Raw genomic sequence first — 12,968 nt, 5'->3', positions numbered from 1 at the left:
ATTTTTCTTGTCCCTAAGCTTTGAAGTTTATATTAAATAGAACAAGAGAACATACCAGTATACATTCCCTGGTGAACTTGTCTGAGGCTTCTCAGACCGTGAATCTGTCCCAACACAACATTTTTAATCACCTTATATTAAACTGGATTGTAGGGTTTTCAACCCCTTGAAACTGTGGAATTAATGTTATTAAACATTCAGGACGGAAGGTTCTCAGAAGAGTCTGTGAGATTGGATGGAAGGGGTAAAGCAAAAGCTTTTGATTATTTCCTGATTGTGACTTCCCACCTGGCCTTCCCTTGCTTCTTTCCTCCTTCCCTTCCCGTCAAGTTTTGAAGGCTTGCCATGAAAATGAATGAAAGATTGAGGAAATCGTTGATATATTTAGGTTATGTGCATATAGATATTTATAGATTCTTGCAAGTCTTCAACATTTAAAAATTGAGTTTACTGTTCTTAGTAAAACATCACTGGTTGAACCCTGTTCACTTGTTCTATTTTTAGCCTGTACCTTTTATAGTTGCAACATGAGGCAAAACCTCCTATCAAAATCTTGACTATTCATTCATCCTTTCAGATGTGAGTTTTTAGATTTTGAATTACAATTGCTATGTTAACTTTTGACTCGTGAGTTCAAGACCATCTCTCACTCTTAATGTTTTCTCTTTATTTCATTAATTCACAAACACTGGGTTCTTGGTATGTGTCAATTACAGAAGTAGAAAGATGAATAAGACAGGGGCCCTCCCATCAAGAAGCTTCATCTATGGGATCATAATGATCTATTGTGATAGACTAGTTAGATTTCCAATGAGGCATCTGAATACTACCCTCATTAAAAAATAATGAAGAAGTTTTATCTCCTAAAAAGAGTGTATGTGCATGCGTGTATGTATTTACTATCCCTGAACAATTTTTTTGTGTTCTAACAAACTTTTGTAAAAAGTCCTCAAGTCCAGCTTATAGTTGGGGAAGATATGTCCCCTTGGATTTCCTATAATACTGTATTACAGTGTTACAGATTCGGTTATTAAAATTTTTATTTTTTTCCCCATAGTTTTATTTTTTATTGATTTTTTCTAAAGATTTTATTTATTTATTTGACAGAGATAGAGACAGACAACGAGAGAGGGAACACAAGCAGGGGGAGTGGGAGAGGAAGAAGCAGGCTCATAGCGGAGGAGCCTGATGTGGGGCTCGATCCCATAACGTCAGGATCACGCCCTAACGCCAGGATCACGCACTGAGCCGAAGGCAGACGCTTAACCGCTGTGCCACCCAGGCGCCCCTCCCCATAGTTTTAAAATGTAAAAGTCATCTTATACCTCCAAAGTGTTCTTTTATAAAACGAATCCTTTTGTCCTCAGGAAATTTTTGTAGAATCATTAAATAAACCTGTAGGAAAATTTAAAGACGCTGAAGTCTCTCGCATAATTGGAAACATCTTATCCAGCTACATTATTTACCGTTTTATGAACTTTAATATGTATTTAATTTTGGAGGGGTTTGCTTTTCTAAATGATACATGTTCTTTGCAATTAATGACAATGAAAATTAGTTCTTTTCTAAGCTTTATTTCTCTTACTTCTGTTCCCTGTGTTGTTGCATTGAGCAAGGTTCCGTAGCTTCAGCACTGGTGACGGTTTGGGCTGGAAGGTTCTTTGATGTGGGGCCGTCCTGTGCACTGTAGGGTATCAGCAACATCCCTGGCCTCTACCCACCAGGTGCCAACTGCACTCCAGTTCCCAAAGTTACGACAACCCAAATTGGTTCCATACATTGCTAAATGTGCCCTGAGAAGCAACGACGGGTCTAGAATTTCCAGAACATTGAGTAATACCGACAGTGATAAGGGCATCCCTAATTTGCTTCTGATTTCACAGGGAATAATGCTTCTGGTGTTTTTTCATTAAATATATCAGTTTAGCATAAGTAGTCTTTATGAGGTCAAGGAAGTAGACTTTTACTCTTATCTTAAAATAAATAAAATGTAAATTTGCAGTGAGTGCTGACTGATGATAATGTAGGATAAATTCTTTATGGTCAAAAGAATTAATACAATTCAGGGGGCCCCTTAGGACCAAGGCTGGGTAGGGAGTGCGTGTGTGTGTGTGTGTGTGCGCGTGTGTGTAAAGGAGTTGGGGGGGAGTGTTGTGTAACTCTTGATTCTGGACACTTGGCTCATAGAAGCCGAGAAGAATCTGTGCTAAGACAACACAGCCAAAGCTTTTGCACAGTGAAGGGAATCCAAATGCCTGATTATTGCTGTAGCTGAGAAATAGCCCCTAGGTATTCAGGGTAGACGAATTCTTTAGCCACTCTTTTCAAATGATAATTTATTGCTCGTTTTGTTTTTCTGAACTCATTTTATGAGGCTTCTGCTTTCAACATCTCAACCATAACAAAGAAGTTGAGAGTCCCTGTTATTCGCCTCCAACGGCCTTGAGAAGTCTGCCCCCTTGACGGAGGTGACCACGGCAGGCTTGGCAAAAAGCTGGGGGGGCATGTTCAAACCTTCCCAACCAGACTGGGGTAGGGGCCACAGACAGACGGCACAGGTGAGGGGAAGCATAAATCCTATTCCTAAGCTGTTCAGACTCCACTTGGCCTGAATGGGCCTCCCTCCGTGGGGGTTCAGAGGCCCCTGGGGCTGGTGGATTTATGTCAGCAAGAGCCGTGCAGGAGAAAGAGATTACGGATGCTTTCAAAGGGTGTGTGAGGGGGTTGCTCCGAAGTCTGAGCGGTCTGGGACACAGAGCTGAGTCTGTGAGGACCTGGGCTCGTGCCAGCGAAGGGAGTAGGGTGGCCTGAGGAATGGAAGGTCACTGGCCAGTTGAGGGTTGTGATAATTATATCCTTGTTTCCTTGAAGGTACCAGCGTCCTTGATTTTCCAGCTTCAAAGAGCACTGCCTCTGAAGTAGGGGACGTTCACACCTGCTTTGCTGCAGCGATTTCGGCCTTCCTGGCTGCAGACTCAACAAGGCAACAATACGGCTGTGGACATTTTCAAGGCCATATTTAAAAACCAGGCATGGGAAGCTTCTCTTCCACCCTTTCTTCTTAAATGAAAATGAAAAGCTTAGTGTGCCCCGTGAGAATTCAGCAATGAACCCAATTTAATGGTTTTACCTTAAATTCAGATACTTCGTAGGTCAGGCACCCTAAATCAACACACGCACACACCCTTGTCCCCTCTCCTTCCAATTCTTACGCCACCCCAAAGGGGCTGGCATAGAACCGGAAGTCTAGTAATTACTAAAGACAGCAGTATACAATACACCTGGAATGTTTGTTTTTCCTTTTTCCTCTCCCGTTCCTCTCCAGAGAAGTTGTGCCAACAAGAGTGAAGAAGTATAAGCATAGTTCTGCCTTTCATGTTTTCCTTACAGCGCTTCCATTCCCACGAGACCTTCAGAGAGGAGAGAGGTATTTACTGTTTTTCAAAAGGACCCTGTTTGTCTACTGGACACAATGAATATGATCTAAAAATGGGATTTCCTCTGACTAAATGTATACTTGCTGCTCCTCACCCCATCTTCCACTGATCTTCTGAACCCTCCCATCGTTAAATGTGCAAATTTAAAACCATGTTTTGGGTTAAAAAATTCCATTTGTTCAAGATGAGATGACTGGTTTCTGGCACTTGAAATCTTCCCGAGAATTAGAATGGGTATCACACATAACTTCTTGGATCCTGAGCTCTCATGTTTCTCTTGCTGCCACCAGCTCTGCAGACCAAACCTTCTTTCTCTAGGCAAAAGCAGGTGCTGGTCAAAGCCTTTTTAAGAAATTAGAAAGAGGGAGATATTGTCTATTTTTCTAGCAAGTTCTTGTCTGACCTTGACAGTGATAGGGCTTCCACACACAAAATAGTCCCTCTTTTTAACTTTTGTTCTGAGATTGCACAAATACACAGTTATGTTGATGAATTCCCAATTTAGTGACATAACTAGTTAGAATCTTCCCTCATTGAAACATATGGTCTCTCTCCAACGCCCCTCTCTCTGTCTCGCTCTCTTTCTCCCTCCCTCTCTCCTTCTCTTTCTCTCTCTATCTCAGTTGTGCTAAGAGTTTCCCACTTTCTAAGTCATGGGTAATGACTGCTATGACTCCATCCTCCAAAGTCAGCTCCTACCTGTCACCTGGGACCCTGGGATTCTGAGCTTTTGCCTGTGATTTAATAATGAGACCCAATGGAGCAGCCCAGGTGCTGTATCTCATACCCTTACTGATTGCCAAGGGAACATTTAATCTGTTGACTTTATTCAGTTGTGCTAGTCTGGCAAACATACCTGGAGCTGTAAATTATTTAGATGTTTAATTTATTTGGTGTAGAAGGAGCTCTCTTATACCTTAGTTATCTAATAGCAGAAGATGAAAAACCACTTTGTTTGCAAATCATAAAAACTTTAACAGATTGTGCCTTAAAGAGTAAAACAGACTTCCCTCACCTTAAAGGTATAACAGGGGTCCAAACAAGCATTGTTAACACATTATCCCCTAAGATAAAAATTATGGCATAAATCTGGCTAGGTTAGAAGTGAAATGTGAAACAAAGGCCTTCCACTGGATAATAACAGACCACAAAAATAGACTATAACTGAGGGATCAGGAGTGGACAGCCGGGGTGTTTGCCAGAAAGCCCCTCTCCCCCCATACTTCCCAATGTACTTCCCAATGACCCAGGGAGGGAGATTTTTAAAAGCCTAGGTAATAGGATATAACTTAAACCCTATTAGTATGCAAAATTACTACCTAATAGTGAAACATGTCATTGTTTTATTTATTCTTTTTTTTTTTTTTTAAGATTTTATTTATTTACTTGAGAGAGAGACAGCCAGCGAGAGAGGGAACACAAGCAGGGGGAGTGAGAGAGGAAGAAGCAGGCTCCTAGCAGAGGAGCCCAATGCGGGGCTCGATCCCAGAACGCCAGGATCACGCCCTGAGCCGAAGGCAGACGCTTAATGACTGCGCCACCCAGGAGCCCCTGTTTTATTTATTCTTTGACCTCATACTTAGTACATTATAATTAAAACAGAAATTCAGCACGTTTCATTAAAATAGAAACAACATAAATAAATGGTCTCAGGGAGCAACTGCTGTCACATTAGAGGGTGGGAGCCCCTACCCTCCCACTGTTTCACTCACTCCCCTGATGAAAAAGGGGTTGATTCAAAGCAAAAATCAGCATTATCGATAATAACACAAAAATATTAACAAGAGTAAAAAATTCTTTGTAAACTTTTTCTTTTACAATTGCCTCGCTTTAAAGGTCCTTCTGGAATCAGGTGACATGATTGGGCTTTTATTTATCGTCACACAAATACATTAAAAAAATTTGTTTAGCAATGGGAGACAGCAGAATTTTCGCTGAGAACGCTGGTTCTGCAGTCCAGCTAGCTGTCTGGATTTGAAGTCTTGACTTTTATTAGCTGTGTGACGTTGGAGGAGTTGTTTAACTTTTCTGCACCTCTGTTTTCTCATTTGTAAAATAGGGATATTATCTTTCTCGTGGAGTTTTTGTGTGGTGAAGTACATGTCATGACACGTAAGTGCTCAATAGACGTTAAATTATTGCTGCTAATCATTGCTATGTGCTTTGGACTCATTTCCTCATTTCCTTACAATAAAGAATGCTATGAAGTAGTTATTACTTCCATTTTACTAAAGACGAAATTTACCGCTAGACCCAGCCTTGAACCAAGCAGAGCCCCAGTTCGAACTCCGTTCTGTAAGTCTCTGTGGCAGGTCTGGCTCTCCACAAGGGGACTCTGAGAAAGAGATCTTAGGGCGGGAAGGTTCCTGAGGAGTGCTCAGGGGCGACATCTATGGGCCATGGGAGAAGCTGCACCGCTCAACCCGCACTACTGAGCTCCTAACAGCCCCTAAAAGTTACACCCCGCTGGGGCGCCTCGGTGGCTCAGTCATTAAGCGTCTGCCTTCAGCTCAGGGCGTGATCCCGGTGTTCTAGGATCGAGCCCCACATCATGCTTCTTCCTCTCCCACTCTCCCTGCTTGTGTTCCTTCTCTCACTGGCCATTAACCAGCCTCTCCATGGAATCTGCAGTCCTCAGATGTAGGCTGCCCGGGAAGTGGGGTGGCTGTGGGCAAAGCAGCTCTCTTCACCCAGAGGCTGTCCCCTGAGGGGTCTGAGCTGAAGAACTGTCAGCAGCCAACCCTCAAGGCAGCTGGGGGCGTACGAACTTCAGTCTCGAGGGGGCAATCTGGGCAGGGTGCCACAGGGTCCACACCTCCCTGCAGTTTAGGAAGGCATTCAAGGTCATCTTATGGCCCATGGCAGTTGTGATCACTGCTTCTTTGCCCAGAATCTCTCAGACCCCATTCGTGTTGGGGAGCCAAGGAAGCACATGGACGGACTGTCTCTGTGAACGACAGAAGGTGCTTGGGGACTTGAGACAAACACAGCAGCTGCTGACCAGCACCAAAACCAAGTAAATCACTGATGGGCCCTGGCTGCCATGTTTACATTCTCTTTATAACTGGCTCGAAGGTAGGTCACACACAGATGTTTAAGTAGCCCAAATTTAAGAAAATCCTGTCCCTCTAGCAAGCTCTTTTTATGGTGTTTTATGTCATAATCCATAGGCTAGAACCACAGAATTTTAAAATAAGAAGGGGCCTAACAGATCTACCTCCTTAATTTGGGTTGGGGTGGAGGGGAGTGAGTTTGTCAAGGTCATACAGTAAGTTAATAGTTACACACAATGGGATTGGGACCATAAGCATGAAAACTGATATCTCAAGTAGAGTCTAGCTGTTTGCCAACTGCAAAGAAATTGTAAAAACAAATTCTTGGCTGAAAACTTGAAAGGATAGGTTTGGAATGTTATCTTAATGCACATTACAATCTTGAAGTTTCTTGCCATATCCTAGATAAAGTGCTGTGTTTATATTTTATTCATTTCCATGCAAAATGGCTTCTAAAACTAAATGCCAAGAATTCTCGCTGACGTTGTTTGGTTCACGTTTCTTTTATTATATTTTGCTTCTTTTCTGGCAATACAATATTTTATGATTAGAAGATTCCTCTCCTCCTAGCACCATAGTTTTTCTCCATATAATTGAAACGATTCCATAAATACTGTAGGGTTTTGGATATGTTTAAAGAACCTATTTCAGATTTGAGAGTAAAGTCTTATCTTTAAAATTACTTTCACAGAACATATCAGACACACAGAGCTGTCAGGTTTAAAGTGTACCACCAATTTTTTGTTAACTTATTATCTAAAGTGCAATTCTCTGGCACATGAATATATTCAGAACACAAAGATTAGCCAAAAAAAAAAAAAGGCTTTTAATTTTTCATTACCTCCTCACTATACTACCTGGCTGGAGTTAGACATTTAAAAATCCCATATGATTGTTCAGCTCTTCAGAGAACTTAACCCTTAACTTTCCTTCAGAAAACCTCTGGAAAATATCTGAAGAACAGTGGCAGTTAAATATTAGAGTTCAGAGTACAGACAGGATCCATACTGCATTGGGTCAAAGCCCAACTTCACCAGCTCTATGACTTTGGGAAAGTTACTGAACCTCTGTAAAATGGGAATAGTATTAGCACTTGTGGTTGTCATAAGGATTAAATGAGATAATGCACGTGAAATGCTTAGAACAGTGTCTATACACAATAGTTCTCAGTTGACACCGTATCACTAGAATTCGCTTTTTAAACTACGGAGGATTGAACTTTTTCAAAGACAGTGAAAGATGCACGCTTAAAGTTACGGATGAAAAGATGAAAATCTAAAGACACTTAAGTGATCATGTTAAGTTTTTGAGTCTTACAATGGAGCTCTTGGGTAAAACAGAGTCATAAGCCTAGATAGACCACAAATTTAGATTTTAAAGATTCATTCCACAACCTGATACACATAATAAAGGAGACAGTAAATGCTCAATTTTTAACTAGATGAAATTTGATTCTAGAAACCAAAGAACAATGTTCTAATAGTGGGCTCTAGAAAACCATTCTCAACTGGTGGCGAATGAAAGCATGCCGATCTTACTCATCATTATATGCCCAGTATTTTGCACACTGCCACCCAGGAGGAATTTAATATGTGTGGAATGACTGACTGGCTGTAAGAGGAAATGCTCTCTAATTCATGGAACTTTAGAGAGTTTGAAGGGACTGCTTATGATAAGATATGATCTGCTTATGATATGTCATAAATAAGGAGCCAGAGAACACATGACTTGCACTAATTATGTGGTGGGGCGCCTGGGTGGCTCAGTCGTTAAGTGTCTGCCTTTGGCTCAGATCATGATCCCGGGGTCCTGGAATCCAGCCCTGTATCGGGCTCCCTGCTCAGGGATCCCTGCTCAGCCGGGAGTCTGCTTCTCCCCTGCTCATGCTCTCTCTCTCAAATAAATAAATAAAATCTTTTTAAAAAAACTAATTATGTGTTTAATTGTTAATAGAACTAGGGTCCAAAATGTTGACTCTCTGGCTTGGATACTCAAATAAGTCATTGTCTTCTGTACACCAGTCTCTTGAGATATTCATGGGGTGAAGAGTGGAAGGAGTTGCTGTATTATCAAATAATTTGGGGAACTGCCGACTTAAACTGTGGATTTCCAACAGGGAGATAGAGTACTCCCTGCAGCATTTTTAAAGAGCGTTTGATCATAACACCCTCTTTGAAGGGAACATCTTTGGGAATGGGTAGTTTATAAAAACAGAGAGAGAACACAGGAGAAGACTGACCAGTGGGCCTCAACAAATGATTAATTATTTACTTATTAGTTTACTAATAATTATTAATTATTAATACTACACACACATATCATGATAGGAATTATACAAAAAGTTAAGATGAATTAGACACAAAAGTGTTCCTGGGGCCTTTAATGAGAGAGGGCGAGAGCAGTGGTGGGGGGGAGGGCTTAAGAAAAGGCACATATAATCTCAGTCTGTGAATATGATAAGCCTCAGGAGACAGGATCAAATAAAATGCTACTAAAATTCACAAGAGGAGAATCAGGCCAGAGCTCCATAGAAGAAGTAACATTTGAGATGAATCTGGAGGGATGGGTGCGAATTCCTTTAGTAAAGTTCTGCTAGTTTTTGTTTATCTGAAAACGTCTTCACTTTATTCTCATTCATGAAATGTAGCTTTTCTGGATATACAGTGGACAGATATTTCCTTTCAACACTTTGAATATATTATTCCACTGTCTCTTTGCATTTACGGTCATTATTGATAAGTCCGCTAGGAGTCTGATTGTCAGTCCATTTTAGGCGATGTTTCTTTTCTCCCAAGCTGCTTTTAAGGTTTTCTCATTGTCCTTGGTATTCACCAGTTTCCCTATAAACTTGCCTAAGGCATACACTTCTTTTTAATTTAATCTGCTAGGGATAGGCTGTATTTCCTAAATCTGCAGATTTTTCTTTTTGTCAGTTTTGAAAAATTCTCAGCCACTGTTGCTTCAAATATTATGTCTCCTCCATTTTCTCTATCCTCTCCTTCCAAAACTCCAATTAGATGTATGTTAGAACTTTCCATTTTAACTCCCATATCTTTAACCTTCCCCTTCGTACTCCCGCTTTTTCCCATGCAACATTCTGGATAGTTTCTGCAGTTAGTTCTTCGATTCACTGATGGTTCTTCAGATATTTAACATGTTCATCAAATGCTTACCTCCAACCATTTAATCCATTTAATTTTCATTTCTAAGTGTTCTTTTACTATTCTTTTTTCAAATCTACCTGGTCTTCCCTGAGGGGCTTTGGTTGCTTGCTCATCTTTGGTATTTCACCCTTATTTCTTTAAATTCTCCATATGTACCGATTCTATATTAGAAAGGCAGCAAAACATAGTGGTGGAGACTGCAGACTCTAGAATCAAACTGCCTACATCCAAATTGTAGCCTTGCTACTTAAGAAATGTGGACATAGGACAATTTACTTAATCTCTTTGTGCCTCAGCCTTTTCATTTATAAAATGGGGGAGATAATAATACTTGCTTCATAGAATTGTTATTAGAATTAAATAAGTTAAAATTTGAAAAAAATCTTTGCAGTGATGCCTAGCACCTAATCATTGCTTAGTACACTCTTGCAAGTTAAAAAATATATGCTATTATGAGAATTCCAATATTCAGATTCTTGGGTTCTAAACCGGATGGTTCTTTTTCTGCCGACTGTCTCAGCAGCCTGCCTCCTTCTGTGCTTGGTCATCTTGGATTTGAACTCAAACATGGATCTTAATGGCCTTCCTACTGTGAGCATTTGTTTCTGCTTCTGATGGGAGGCAGGGGGAAAATACCAACCTGAGACTTTCTACCCCTTCTGGAGTGTCCTGGCCTAATGCAGGAATCTCAGATTCTTGGTGTCCCCACCCTCTGATGCTTTAGGGCTCCTTACAGTGCTACACTGGTCCTCAGGATAACCCAGTTTTCTTATTTTCCTAGTACTTTGACTCCCAGTTCTAGTTTCTTTTTTTTTTTTTTATTTTAATGTTTTTTTATTATATTATGTTAGTCACCATACAGTACATCTCCGGTTTCCGATGTAAAGTTCGATGATTCATTAGTTGCGTATAACACCCAGTGCACCATGCAATACGTGCCCTCCTTACTACCCATCACCAGTCTATCCCATTCCCCCACCCCAGTTCTAGTTTCAACTCACTTTTGGGGGGAAGAGCTGTCCTTAGACAATTGCCTTACTACTTCTTACAAGCCCAGCAATGCATTTAAAAAATGACTCTGTTCTTTTGTGGTCGTAAGGCCTTCAGGATATCTGGTTATCTACACTGCCCGAAGCTGCCTCCTGTTTTGCATCAGTCAAAACTGTGGCCACCTGATGCCGCAACCGCAAACAGCCCCCAAACATCAGTGGCTTAGAAAAACAAAAGTTTAGTTCCCACTTATTCTACAAGTCCATCTCAGGTCAGCAGAGCCTCTGCTCCAGGTCGTACTTACACAGGGACTCAGACTGATGGAGTTTCGACCATCTGAACATCGTCCGAACCTGAAACGGGAGAGAAAGCATGGTCAGTCATACGGTGGGTGTTCAGGACTTCCATTTAGCAGTTACACACGTCATTTCCACTCACATTTAATTGACCAAAGCAAGTCATAAGGCCACACATAACTCTGAGGAAGTGCTTAGGAAGGGGAAAGGGAACTTATCAGTGGGCATCACCAACAATTACTACATGCTTTTTTTTCACCTAAAATTATAAATATTCTTATGTTCTGATACAGACTTGGTAAGTATTTTTAGGAACTTTATTATGAAAATCTCAAACATAAGAAATGTAAAAAACAATAGCATATAATAAACACCCAATTTTGAATGTCTATATAACAGTCCAGATGGGAAGAGTCAAACAAATTTTTCATGAAATATTTCAAACATACAAAATTTAAAATGTTGAGAGCTTTTTTTATTATAAAAATAATATATGCTTATCATTTAAAATTTTTAAATATAAAAAATTAAAGGAAAATGAGCAGAATTTTAATAGATGTGCATTCCAAATGGAAGAGAAAGTACCAGCAAAGAGTGTGAGGTATGAGAGTAGAGAGAATATTTGTAGAAAAGCAGTTAGTTTAGTTAAGTGATAACCCATTTTGTTAAATGGAAGGCTCAGATGTCAGGCTGGCACTTCATTCAGTAGGGAATGGAAAGCCACTGAAAAAATTTCAGTAGGAAAACAACATAAATTTAATCCAGTCTTTATTGGGTACCTACTATGTACCAGGTACCATGTTAGGCACTGGGATATAAAAATGAATAAAATGCAGTCCTCACCATCTAGTAATATGATTGAAAACATAACCAGGAAGATTGAGCTAGACCATCACAGGAGTAACCAGACACCAATGTGAAGAAACCAACTTTGGAAGATAACTGTAATGGTTCAGGTAAGAGCTTAGGAGGGCCAGGACAAGGGCACTGGCAGTGGGGATAGAAAGGAAGGAGTGGATTGAGAGATCTTACGGAGATTGCATCTAAAGAATATTCTAATTACCCAGATGTAGGAAGCAAGGGAAAAGAAAAACCCAGAGATCATTTGAAGACTGTAAACACAAAGAACAGGGAGAACAGCACCATTAATAGAAATGGAAACATGGGGGGGGGGGGGTGAGCCTGGGTGGCTCAGTTGACTAAGGTTTTGACTCTTGATTTCAGCTCAGATCATGATCTCAGGATCTTGAGATCAAGCCCCACGTCAGGCTTCATGCTGCCTGCTTAAGATTCTCTCCCCCCATCTCTCTCCGCCCCTCCCCCCACCTTACCCCCTCATTCATGCCCTCTCTCTCTCTCTAAAAAAAAGAAATAGAAATGCCAGGAAGAGGGCTTGGTTTTGGGGGAAAGATGATGACTTTGGTTCCACACATACTGAACTTGAGATTCCATGAGTATATCCTGGGGGAGCAGGAAGTTGAATTTATGAAGACAAAACTCAGGGGAAGTTAGAAATCAAGAGTCCTTGGCACAGCAGTCATGGTTTATACCATTTGCAGAAGATGAAATTGCCAAGGAAGAGGACTGCAAACCACCCCCGCCCTGCAACACACACTTTTTAAATTGCTGAATAAACATGTGAAAATCACACGGTCATCCTTGAAAGTGAGTGAAGCAGAAAACAATTCCTCCATCCAAAAATCTTGTCCTGTCACAATGAAAGAAATTCCATCCTCACAGATCCATTCTTTTGTGTCTTGGCAGCTTTTTAGTCTTCAGTGTCCCCAGTAACAATGTAGATATCCCCAAACAATCCTTGGGCCTTGATCAGAAAATACCTGGCCCAGCACGCATTTATCAGGGACTTTCCCAGCTGGCGTCAGTGACAATCAGGCTGAAGTGGTGTGGAGGCTAATCTCCTTCTCAGGAGATCAGGAAGAGGCAGCAGGACTCTGACTAGAAAGTGATCTGGTAACAGACAGAACCACCTTTGAAAGTCTCGCAGGTGTTCGAGTGCCCGTGTGTGTG

The sequence above is a fragment of the Ursus arctos genome, unplaced genomic scaffold (genome assembly GCF_023065955.2).
Source record: "Ursus arctos isolate Adak ecotype North America unplaced genomic scaffold, UrsArc2.0 scaffold_23, whole genome shotgun sequence".
NCBI lineage: Eukaryota > Metazoa > Chordata > Mammalia > Carnivora > Ursidae > Ursus > Ursus arctos.
The sequence above is the reverse complement of the archived record's forward strand: the minus strand, read 5'-3'. Positions refer to the sequence as shown.